Source organism: Ailuropoda melanoleuca, chromosome 7 (assembly GCF_002007445.2).
Source record: "Ailuropoda melanoleuca isolate Jingjing chromosome 7, ASM200744v2, whole genome shotgun sequence".
In the NCBI taxonomy this organism is placed as follows: Eukaryota; Metazoa; Chordata; class Mammalia; order Carnivora; family Ursidae; genus Ailuropoda; species Ailuropoda melanoleuca.
This window is the reverse complement of record NC_048224.1, coordinates 114,490,423-114,503,263: the sequence shown is the minus strand read 5'-3', so window position 1 is coordinate 114,503,263 and position 12,841 is coordinate 114,490,423. Positions and strand designations below refer to the sequence as shown.

Sequence of the window (12,841 nt, the reverse complement as noted above, 5' to 3'; positions counted from 1 at the left end):
AGCTTTTTAATTTGTATTAATATAGATGCTAAGTAATCGATTATCCACATTTGGAACCTAAAATTTATTATAATTTGGTGAATCTCTTTAAGAATAAGATAACATGTAATTATAAAATTAGGTATGAAAATGACTTAATTTAGAAGGGGCCTTGATAAGTGAGGGGCACTATAGTTCAAGTTTCATTCAGTTCATGTTAAATTTAGCTTTCAGTGTTAAGTGCTGCTCCCTGAATCAACAATTAAAACCTACAAACTTGCCAAAGGAAATATGGTATTTGCTTAAGTTTCTTAAGGTAGAATTGCTAACATGGTCAAATAGACTATAAGATTCATAGGCGATTTTCCCCAAACATATAATATAAGCAAAAAAATATAGCTGTTTGAAATGTGTTGGCCGAAATGAAGAAATAAGAGAAATAATTATTTTGAATTTTAATAAGTATGTCTAATTTAAATGAAGTGCACATCGCGTTTTTCTTAATTGCTAAAAATAGGTAAATTTAAATTAATAATATTATACATCGCTTTTAATTTATGATAGTAGGAACCATTTTATTTACTAGCTTTTAAAAGCAAGATTATAAGAAAAAAACCTTCAGTTATTTCTGTAGAAAGAATGAATGAAAAGAGGAAGGGAGCAGGGGCGCCTGGGTGGCACAGCGGTTAAGCGCCTGCCTTCGGCTCAGGGCATGATCCCAGCGTTATGGGATCGAGCCCCACATCAGGCTCCTCCGCTATGAGCCTGCTTCTTCCTCTCCCACTCCCCCTGCTTGTGTTCCCTCTCTCACTGGCTGTCTCTATCTCTGTCGAATAAATAAATAAAATCTTAAAAAAAAAAAAAAGAGGAAGGGAGCAAAGTGGGAGGGAGGGAGGGCACTTTAATGAATCAGCATTAAAAATTCTCACGCAGTTGACTATATGGATTATTTAAGCTCCCAGGGCCTCAGTTTCGTTACATTTGAAGCAGACGAGCTAAGGACTTTATTATATGGAATTGAGTATACGAAATAACTTTGAAAGCTGGGAAAATCTCTGTGTACGAAGGGAAGGCTTTAATTTTCACCTTCTCTAGGTTATACAGATGGTTAGCTCAGAATAGACCACGGAACTCAAGGTGATTTGCAATCATCTGAGCTAACCTGTGGACAACGCAATCAATATTGGGGCCTCATCAGCTTGGTAGAATAGCTTTAAAGGTGACTTGTAAGGCGAATTGTCAAAATTCCCTCAACTGGAGAGAGAAATGATGAATGTTCATGATAACTGTGTAAAGGGAGCCCATTCAGTACCCTATTTAGTATAAAACTCACTTTTTTCTTTGTGCTTTAAACTAATAAGGTTTTAAATACCCTTTTAAGCTCCTCTAATCGGAGAATTCGGAACACATTTTGCCACAGTTGAGGGATCTCTAACAATTCCCTCAGTCACTTACCTTTAAAGGTTACCAGGCAGTTGCATTATAAACTCAAGTTTTTAAAGGTTTCTACAATTCTTATTATTTATCTCATCAAAGGATCATTTATTTAAAGAAATGAAATCACCCAAGTGCTTCTTCCTGCACTGTGGTTAGTACTTTTGGTATTTTGAAAGATTTTTTTGAACAGATGGGATATTTTGCTTAGGGAAAACTTGCATTTGCTAGCTTTTTTTAAAACATATTTTCGAGATTGTCAAAACATTACAAAATCATTAGGATACTCCCATGTTAGAGTCTTGTCAGACATTTCATTATAAACTTACATTAGGATTCCAGCTATTTTAAATCACCAACAGCTTCAGCCAAGCACAATCTGTTAGTGAAGTTGAAATTTGTTTGGGGAATGTTGTAAATGAATTGCTATAGTTGTAGCTCATGAGTGTCAGGATGAGTTTGCTGATAGAGCTCTGTGAAATTAGACTGGAACCATAAACCAAGGAGCACTACTAACACTCTGAGATTCAGTGGCGTATTGGGAATAGTGTAGTTTGTGATCAAATCTTTCTTATCATAAGGTACTCCAACAAAGTAAAATAAGAGGAGGCTAAGTATAACCAGATTTGTCATCAAATGTGTAAGTGTATTTTAGCTTTTAATTATTTATGTGTGTACGATGTTAAGAAATATATAGATCTTATCTTGCTTTCCAATTGAGGACATTAAGTTTTCACTTTATGTTAATAAACGATGCCAAAAGAATACAGATAAGTGCTGTTAGATACAGATAAATTCAGTATTTTGTCAATGTGCTTTGGCTAAGTTATACAACTATTTAAAAAAAGAACACTATGTTTTAGTGGTTTTAAAACAACAAAAGTTTAATTCCTGTTGTTAAATGTGCTTTTTATTCAGCCTAAGCTCTATGTCTCTTCACTCTAGAACTTACATGGTAAAGAAGCAGCTATCATCTAGGACCCCTGACATTTTGGAGTCAAAGGGAAAATAGCAATGGTAAACTAGATGATAGCTTTTCAAGTTTACATCCCATTGGACAAAGCAGAAAAACCTGAAGTCAATGTATGGAAAAGACAGTTTTCCTTTTGAAAGTTTTGTTGGGGGGGGAGGCCAATAAATATCTTGAATAAACAATGCAGGCTACCACAAAATATAGGAAAATGTAAATTTACTGGGGGAATAATACTTTTTTTATCTTATAAAGAGATAAAAATGTCTGGATATTAATTCATAGATTAAGATTGGGAGAAGTTTCTTTTCTCCTACTGGGCTAGCTTTTTCATTTATATTTTCGGTTTGAGTTAGGCTCTCAAAACAAGATCCTAGGATTAATGAAATATCCATATACCCTCAGATCTCTGTAATTGCTTTACAATTATGTAAAAACCTTTCAGACTAATGAATTATTCTGGACTAAAGAAAATCCACCTTTATAGTAATTTTTATAGAAGACATTTCGATAGTAAGAAGAGTATTAGGAAAAGTATTAGGAAAGCATTTTAGTTTCAAGCTGGATCAGTGTTCTAATTCTTTTTTTTTTTAAAGATTTTATTTATTTGTTCGACAGAGATAGAGACAGCCAGTGAGAGAGGGAACACCAGCAGGGGGAGTGGGAGAGGAAGAAGCAGGCTCATAGCGGAGGAGCCTGATGTGGGGCTCGATCCCATAACACCGGGATCACGCCCTGAGCCGAAGGCAGACGCTTAACCGCTGTGCCACCCAGGCGCCCCCAGTGTTCTAATTCTAATCTCAAATTCTTACAAAGGGACATAAAAGATACCCACTTAAGACATAACATTTGCACTATAAATACAGAAATGTCAATTAGCAGTTTATAAATTCATTTCTATGTCATAAAAATGACGCTGCTTATGAGTTAAATTCAAATTGTGTTAATTGTTTAGAGTTTATGGATCTATCTACCTGTGCTAAATTAAATAAAAACAGCATGGTCAGGAGATATTTCTGATCTAATAGAACTGTATTTTAATTAATCTTAAACTCTGAGATGTTTAAGATATGTTTTAACTTCTCTTTCAATGTGTTATTTGTAAATTGGAAATAATAACGCTTTTTCAAGATTACCTTGTGAGATACATACTCAATTAGGAAAAAAAAAAACCCAAAATTAGCTGTCTCTTTTCATCTTCAATGTACCCCATCAGAAAAAGGAAATTTTTAGAAAATGAGAGTTACCTATTGGGGGAGTGTATTCCTGTAGAAATCTATATGTAGTCTGCTCTGCAGAGAAACATATCTCAAGGATAGTAATTTGAATTCGTGAATGAATTCATAGATGGCACCTTTCAAGGAAAATACAAAGTAAGGAGCATATTTCATACTTTCTCCCATGAAGTAATACTTTTCAACATTAGTGTAAAATGAACAAATAATAACATCTGAGCAGGTATGATATCTGGACAAATGCATCTAGTTTCCTTCAAGTTAAGTCAAGGAGTTAAATTAATTATTTCTATGTACTATTTATTTTTCAAAATCGAACATGATGTTCAAAATTGCAATTCAAAGTCAAATGCCATTGTATTATCTACAAATCTGCCTACTTACATTGGTACCTGGACTATGCAATGCATTATATTAAGAGCTGGGATTTTAAGGCTTTGTTTACCTTTAATTATACAAATTTAGACAGTATATTGCAACTCTCTATAGTACTTGCATTATTCTTATTGTCTATCCTTAATCCCTTGAGGATATTTTAAATTGGGCCTTTTAAAAAATTATGAGTACATGCACAATAGTTTCATATTTCTGGATTGAAGCACAGTGAGAAAAAATACAAATGACAGATTTTTTATGAATTATCAAGAGTGGTGAGTCATTGTTTTACAGAAGAGACATAAAAATTATATTCATTTAAATTTTGCAATTATAATAATCCAGTTATTCATTTTTTTGGCCCTCAGAATGAATGCACTGTAGGTCCATAAAACCTCTCAACCCACGTAAAGAATTGAAAAAAAAATCTAATGAAGCATTGAAATCAATTAATGTCACTTTCTTTTTCTTTTTATTATGTTAGTCACCATATGTACAGTACTTCATTAGTTTTTGATGTAGTGTTCCATGATTCATTATTTGCGTATAACACCCAGTGCTCATTGCAATACATGCCCTCCTTAATACCCATCACTCGGCTAACCCATCCCCCCACCTTCCTAAAAACCCTCAGTTTGTTTCCTGGAGTCCATAGTCTCTCATGGTTCATCTCCTCCTCTGATTCCCCCCCTTCATTTTTCTCTACCTTCTCTTAATGTCCTCCATGCTATTCCTTACGTTCCACATATGAGTGAAACCATATGATAATTGTTTTTCTCTGCTTGACTTATTTCACTTAGCATAATCTCCTCCAATTCTGTGCATCTCGATGCAAAGGGTGGGTATTCATCATTTCTGATGCCCGAGTAAGACTCTATTGTATATATGAACCACATCTTCTTTATCCATTTGTCTGTTGAAGGGCATCTTGGCTCCGTCCACAGTTTGGCTATTGTAGACATTGCTGGTATGAACATCGGGGTGCATGTGCCCCTTCTTTTCACTACATCTGTATCTTTAGGGTAAATACCCAGTAATGCAGTTGCTGGGTCATAGGGTAGCTCTATTTTTAACATCTTGAGGAACCTCCATACTGTTTTCCAGAGTGGCTGTACCATCTCGCATTCCCACCAACAGTGCGATCCCACATCTCACATCCTCTCCAACATTTCTTGTTTCCCGCCTTGTTAATTTTTGCCATTCTAACTAGTGTAAGGTGGTATCTCAATATGGTTTTGGTTTTAATTTCCCTGATGGCTACTGACGTTGAACATTTTTTCATGTCTGTTAGCCATTTTTATGTCTTCTTTGGAGAAGGTTCTGTCCATGTCTTCTGCCCATTTTTTGACTTGATTATTTGTTTTTTGGGTGCTGAGTTTGAGAAGTTCTTTATAGATCTTGGATACCAGCCCTTTATCTGTAGTGTCATTTGCAAATATCTTCTCCCATTCCGTGGGCTGCCTTTTAGGTTTTTTTGACTGTTTCCTTTGCTGTGCAGAAGCTTTTTATCTTGATGAAGTCCCAGAAATTCATTTTTGCTTTTGTTTCCCTTGCCTTTGGAGATGTGTCATGAAAGAAGTTGCTGTGGTCGATGTTGAAGAGGTTACTGCCTATGTTCTCCTCTAGGATTTTGACGGATTCCTGTCTCGCATTGAGGTCTTTCACCCATTTTGAGTTTATCTTTGTGTATGATGTAAGAGAATGGTCGAGTTTCATTCTTCTGTGTAGCTGTCCAATTTTCCCAACACCATTTATTGAAGAGACTGTCTTTTTTCCATTGGGTAGTTTTTCCTGATTTGTCAAAGATTAGTTGGCCATAAAGTTGAGGGTCCGTATCTGGGCTCTCGATTCTGTTCCATTGATCTATGTGTCTGTTTTTGTGCCAATACCATGCTGTCTCAGGGATCACAGCTTTGTAATTCAGCTTGAAATCAGTCAACGTGATGCCCCCAGCTTTGTTTTTCTCTTTCAATGTTTCCTTGGCCATTTGGGTCTTTTCTCGTTCCCTAGAAATTTTAGGATTGTGTGTTCCAACTCTTTGAAAAATGCCATTGGTATTCCTTGATAGGAATGGCACTGAAAGTATAGATTGCTCTGGGCAGTGTAGACATTTTTACAATGTTTATTCTTCCAATCCATGAGTATGGAATGTTTGTCCATCTTTTTGTGTCTTCTTCAGTTCTTTTCATAAGTGTTCTGCAGTTTCTAGAGTGTAGATGCTTTACCTCTCTAGTTAGGTTTATTCCTAGGTATCTAATGGTTTTTGGTGCTATTGTAAATGGAATCAATTCCCTAATTTCTCTTTCTACAGATACATTGTTAGTGTATAGAAATCCTGCCACATTACTGAATTGCTATATGAGTTCTAGTAATTTGAGGGTGGAGTCTTTTGGGTTTTCCACATCATGTCATCTGTGAAGAGAGAGTTTGACTTCTTTGCCAGTTTGAATACCTTTTATTTCTTTTTGTTGTCTGATTGATGATGCTAGGACTTCTAGTACTATGTTGAACAGTAGTGGTGAGAGTGGACATCCTTGTCATGTTCCTGATCTTAAGGGAAAAGCTTAGAGCTGTCATTGAGAATGATATTCACTGTGAGCTTTTCATAGATGGTTTTTATGAAATTGAGGAATGTATCCTCTATCCCTACACTCTGAAGAGTTTTAATTAGGAAAAGATGCTGTATTTTGTCAAATGCTTTTTCTGCGTCAATTGACAGGATCATATGATTCTTGCCTCTTCTCTTATTACTGTGTTATTTCACATTTATTGATTTGCAAATGTTGAACCACCTTTGCATCCCAGGAATAAATCCCACTTGGTCCTGATGGATAATCCGTTTAATGTACTGTTGGAGCCTATTGGCTAGGATCTTGTTGAGAGTGTTGGCATGCATTTTCATCAGGGATACTGGTCTGTAATTCCCCTTTTTGATGGGGGTGTTTGCCTAGTTTTGGGATCAAGGTAATGCTGGCCTCATAGAACGAGTTTGGAAGTTTTCCCTCTGTTTCTATTTTTTGAAACAGCTTCAGGAGAGTAGGTGTTATTTTTTCTTTAATTGTTTGGTAGAATTCCCCTGGGAATCCATCAGGCCCTGGACTCTTGTTTTGGGGGAGGTTTTTGATTACTGCTTCATTACTTTTCGTTACTGGTTATTGGTCTATTCAGATTGTCAATTTCTTTCTGTTTCAGTGTTGGTAGTTTATAGGTTTACAGGAAGGCATCCACTTCTTCCAGGTTGCTTAATTTATTGGCATATAGTTTCTGATAATAATTTCTAATAATTGTTTCTATTTCCTTGGTGTTAGTCATGATCTCTCCCCTTTTGATCATAATTTTATTAATTTGGGTCCTTTCTCTTTTCTTTTGGATAAGTTGGCCCATAGGTTTATCGATTTTATTAATTCTTTCAAAGAACCAGCTTCTGGTTTCATTGATCTGCTCTACTGTTTTTCTGGTTTCTATTTCATTGGTCTCTGCTCTAATCTTTATTATTTCTCTTCTCCTGCTTGGTTTAGGTTTTATTTGCTGTTCCTTTTCCAGTTCCTTTGGCTGTAAAGTTAGCTTGTTTATTCGGAATTTTTCTACTTTTTTTGTGAGGCTTGGATGACTATGTATTTCCCCCTTAGGGCTGCCTTTGCAGTATCCCATAGGTTTTGGACCAGTGTGTTTGGTTCTCACTGGTTTCCATGAATTGTTTGAGTTCTTTAATTTGGTGGTTGACCCAAACATTCTTTAGCAGGATGGTCTTTAGCTTCTAAGTGTTTGAATTCCTTCCTAATTTTTTCTTGTGATTGAGTTCCAGTTTCATAGAATTGGGGTCTGAAAATATGCAGAGAATAATATTAATCTTTTGATAAAGGTTGAGACCTGGTTTGTGACCCAGTATGTGGTCTTTTCTGGAGAAAGTTCCATGTGTGTTAGAGAAGAATGAGTATTCTGTTGTTTTAGGGTGAAATGTTCTTTATGTATCTATGAACTCCATCTGGTCCAGTATGTCATTCAAAGCTCTTGTTTCTTTGATGATTTTCTGCTTAGATGATCTGTCTATTGCTGAGAGTGGAGTGTTGAGGTCTCCTGCTATTAAAGTGTTATTATCAATATGTTTCTTTATTTTGGTTAACAGTTGGCTTATGTAGTTGGCTGCTCCCATGTTGGGGGCATAGATATTTACAATTGTTAGATCTTCTTTTTGGATAAACCCTTTAAGAATGATATAGTGTCCCTCTGTATCTCTTACTACAGTCTTTGGCTTAAAATCTAATTTGTTTAATACAAGAATTGCTACCCTAGCTTTCTTTTGAGGTCCGTTGGCATGAAAAATAGTTCTCCATCCCCTCACTTTCAGTCTGGATGTAACTTTAGGTTCAAAATGAGTCTCTTGTAGACAGCATATGGATGGGTCATATCTTTTTATCTTATCTGCAACCCTGTGCCATTTCATGGGAGCATTTAGGCCATTCACATTGAGAGTGATTATTGAAAAATATGATTTTAGTGCCATAATGTTGCCTGTGAGGTCCTTGTTTCTACAGATTGTCTCTGTAAATTTCTGGTCTATATTAAACCCTATCTTGGGGTCTTTCTTCTTTTATAGAACCCCCCCCTTAATATTTCTTGCAGGGTCAACTTGGTGGTCACATATTATTTCAGTTTTTGCTGGTCTTGGAAACTCCTTGTCTCTCCATCCATTCTGAAATACAGCCCTGGTGGATAAAGTATCCTTGGCTGCATGTTCTTTTCATTTAGTACCCTGAATATGTCTTGTCGGCCCTTTCTGGCATGCCAGGTCTCTGTGGACAAGTCTAACGTTATTCTGATGGTCCTCCCTCTGTACGTAAGAAATCTCTTCCTCCTGGCCGCTTTCAGGATTGTTTCCTTGGATCTAAGATCTGAGAGTTATACTGTTATATGTTGGGGTGTTGGTCTGTTCTCATTGATCTTGTGTCCTCTCTGCCTCTTGGACACAAATGCTTGTTTCCTTCCCCAGATTAGGGAAGGTCTCAGCTATGATTTGCTCAAATTTATCTTCTGGACCTCTCTCTCTCTCTCCACCCCATCAGGATCCCAGTAATTCTGGCATTGGAACATCTCATGGCATCATTGATCTCTTTCAGTCTGATCTCTTGGGCTTTAAGCTGTTTTTCCCAGGCTTCCTCGGTTTTCTTCTTTTCTATCATTTTATCTTCTAGCTCATTAAATCGTTCTTCTGCCTCATTTACCCTGACAGAGTATCCAGTTTAGACTGCATTTCATTCATAGCATTTTAAATTTCGGCCTGATTGGATCTTATTTCTGCCCTTACAGATTCTATATTGTTGCTAATACTTTTCTCAAACCTAGATATCGACTTCATATTTGTTACTCTGAGGTCTGTCTCTGACATCTTGCTTATGTCCATATCCATTAGGTCTGTGGCAGAGGCCATAGTCTCTGGTCCTTTTCTTTGTTAGTGGTTCCTCCTCTTAGTCATTCTGTTGGGGGTAGTTGAGGGAATGTAGATTCCAAAGTATTAACCATAACCCAAATAAGATGCACCTGTTTTATAGGGACCCTAGGGTTGTCATCCTCTTGTTCTTTCAGCCTTTCTTCTGGGGTTGGGGTCTGCTGCACTGTTACTCAGGCAACCCCGCTTAGGCAGAGTTGCCCTGCCCTCTGTGTGTGGGGGGTGGGCTCAGTGAACACTGGTATTTTGGGGCTTTTGTTCTCTGGTGGCTTTTCCTGGCAGCTTTCTGTGTTTCTTCCAAGAGTCAGAGCAGAAGTGACCATATCCAAACCTCTGGTCTCAGAACAGAGAAATTGCAGTCTGCTCTTCACTGAGCTCTCCAGGACACACAGTCTCCATTTCTGTCTGCGCTGCTAAAAACCACAGCCACCCAGGTTGTGTTCCCCACAACAACTGTCCCAGAGGTGTATCCCAGGGCTGGCACATCTCTGCCCTTTGTGCTTTTAAAAGTGCGAGCCACCCCCAGTTCACGCGTGCGCACATCCCTTCCTCCTGGATCCTGTCAGGGGGCTGACTAAAGTCCTTTCCACACCGCTACCAGTCTGCAAGTCTGTGCCCAGTCCCCAGCACTGGACACTTTTGTGCTCCGGTGTTATATCACCTTCCTGGTGCCAGCTTATGGTGGCTCCCTCCCTCTTCTGTTTATCTTCCAATATCTGCCCGCAGAATCTCGCCTTCACCCTTCCTACCTCCTCACAGGCAGTGCTTTTCTGCTTGTAGAGATCCAGGTATATATAATTCTTACATCTCAGGCTGATTTCATGGGTGTTTAGAATGGTTTGGTAAATTCAGGGGACTGGGGGACTGGTTGAAATAGGGTCTCCTACTCCTCTGCTGTCTTCCTCCTTATGCCTTAATGTTTCTTTCTAAGAGCTAATTTAAAGAGGCCACTTATCATGTTGTTAGTTCCCATCAGTGACTAATTTTATATTATTAGTCATTTTGCAGTAAAATGAGTGAGTGCAAAGACCTAACAATGGTTGTACAACTGAGGATAAAGTTCAAATCTAAAATTCATTGCAGCACCTTCCAAGGCTCAATAAATGATTTAATTTCATTTGAAGAGTAAGCAGGTATCTAACATAAACTTCAGTGACTTTTATCCTCCTACATGCTTTCACTGTTAATTAGATTGTCAAAGGTAAACAAAAGTTCACTAATTTAAATTATGAGAATTGAATATTTTTAAATTGAAAAGCTTAATAAGATAAATAGAAATACCTTTGCCTTCTTGTGTGCTTCATTAATGTGTATTGGGTGTATTTGTGTTTTAACAATTGCTGTGGTAATTACTCTGTTTAGTGAACAGTAAATCTTGTGTAAAGAAACAGAAGGATATTAAGCTCTGCCATTGCTCTTACTCAATATAGGCAATATTCCTTTTGAAAATGACTATACAGTATACATGGCAATATTTGTTCTCTTGATTTTCTTCAAGTTGGCAACAGAAAATTTAACAAATTTGGTATTTTATTCTGCAATAAAAATTCAGAGTTAAGCAATGAAAAATTGAGGCAATATTTTCTCTAAGAAACAAAATTAATTGGATTTTACCCTTAATCATCTAATAGCAAAGCATTTGAGCCATTCTTGTATATTTCATAAAACATTTCATGAAAGCAAAGGGCAAATGTATGAGATAGAATGGAAAGAATGACAAAATATATGAAAAATAATACTTAAAATGTGTTTTGACACTTCATTTTTATGATAATAATGTGTCTTCATATCTTTTGCTTAACTTTGTAATTCTAATTTATACCAGTATTCGCCCATCTGTGGCTTCTAAAGGACAAAGTTGTCTGTTATTAGAGTTCTCAGGATATTATATAATTAGAGTTTTGCAATTAATACCAAGCAGGAAAAAAAATCCTGGCATTTTCCCAATTGTCCTACTAGAATGGCAAACACAATTATGTGTCCACATTCATTCTTAATTTGCTTCCTTTCTTAAGATTAGAAATTGTGAGATAAAAACGTCATTGAACTCTCAAATATAAAATTGACATGTCATCAGAAGTCATATTCTGATTATTTAAAAAAAATAAGTGTAGCTATTTTCTATTATTAAAAATTTCATTTAGTTTGAACTTATGAGTGTATATTGGAAAATTCAGGCAAAGAAATTAAGAACAGTATCATATGCAGACACTTCATTTAAGAATAATTTAGTGTCCTTCATTTTCTTTTGACTCATGCTTTTAACATTTCCATATCAAAGTAAAACTGGATTCTATTTAGAAGTTAACTTGAAAAAGTATTTTAAATACATAATTTAAAATTTTCCAAGTCATGCCAACCTGTGAGTATTGTAGAGTAATAGTTACAGCACAAATTTTATTGTCCTTCATCTCATTTACTGTTACAGGAAATCAACCCCATGCTGAGTCATCTATTTATGTTAATCTCCAGTCAGTGTTACATGTGTGCTAAAAAACCCCAAATCTGGCAATAATCATCACTTTGCCATAGCCATTCTCTCCTCCCCTTTACTGACTGTATTATTGATGAATTCTTATAAAGATGCTACATAAATGCACTTTGCTTGCATCACTATTTCTGATGCTTATGGTGAAAATGGAATCAATGCAGAAGGTGCCATCATTGATGATCCCAAATCTCTCGGATACTAGAATGATTCTACAGGACTAAAAGAACTGGAACGATCGCCCTCTCATTTTCTCTTTTTTACACATCATTGACATTGAATGTAAGCATCTCAAATTGCATCCTCAGTGTTTCTCCTTAGAGAAATAAGTGCATCAGCTGCTCAGTCTGTCTCCACCAATCGTTCATCTGATGAGCCTTCTTTCTTTTCTCTACTTTTGGCAACATGGAAAACTCTTCTCCTCTGACCCCTCATTTATTCATCAAATAAAGCCAAATGTAAGTGGACTGTTAAACTCAGCTCACCCAAACATCATAGTTGTATAAAATAAAAAGCAAGTGCTTGCTACAGCAGCCCTTATACTAAAATCGGAACAACACAGAAGAGTTAACATGGCCCCTTGAACAAGGATGACATGCAAATTTGTGAAGCATTCCATTTAAAATTTTTTTAAAGGTGAAAAATAAAACATTGATTTATTTTTAAATAAAAAATCCATCTGACTTCAGGTTGCAGCTACAACATGATAAGAACTTGGATATTAGCACTCCTTTACTTAAACCGAGAAAAGTTGTTGAATAAATTGAAATTCAGTGACTTTCTTAGACTTATCAGAGATTTGTGATTCCCATGGCACATGACCACTCCAAATTCTAGAGAGACTGCAAATATAGAGAATCACATCAGAGATATGTTTACCTAGAGCAGAAGCTACTGGAACCAAAAACTGGTAG

The 12,841-nt window shown here is 36.5% G+C and overlaps 1 non-coding gene across 1 annotated transcript; it reads left to right on the top strand.

Moving 5' to 3' along the window:
* The first annotated feature begins 12,445 nt into the window (after positions 1-12,445).
* Positions 12,446-12,557, top strand: LOC117803171. Its single transcript, XR_004626869.1, has one exon. It is a non-coding gene; the product is annotated as a U6 spliceosomal RNA (small nuclear RNA).
* Positions 12,558-12,841: the final 284 nt, after the last annotated feature.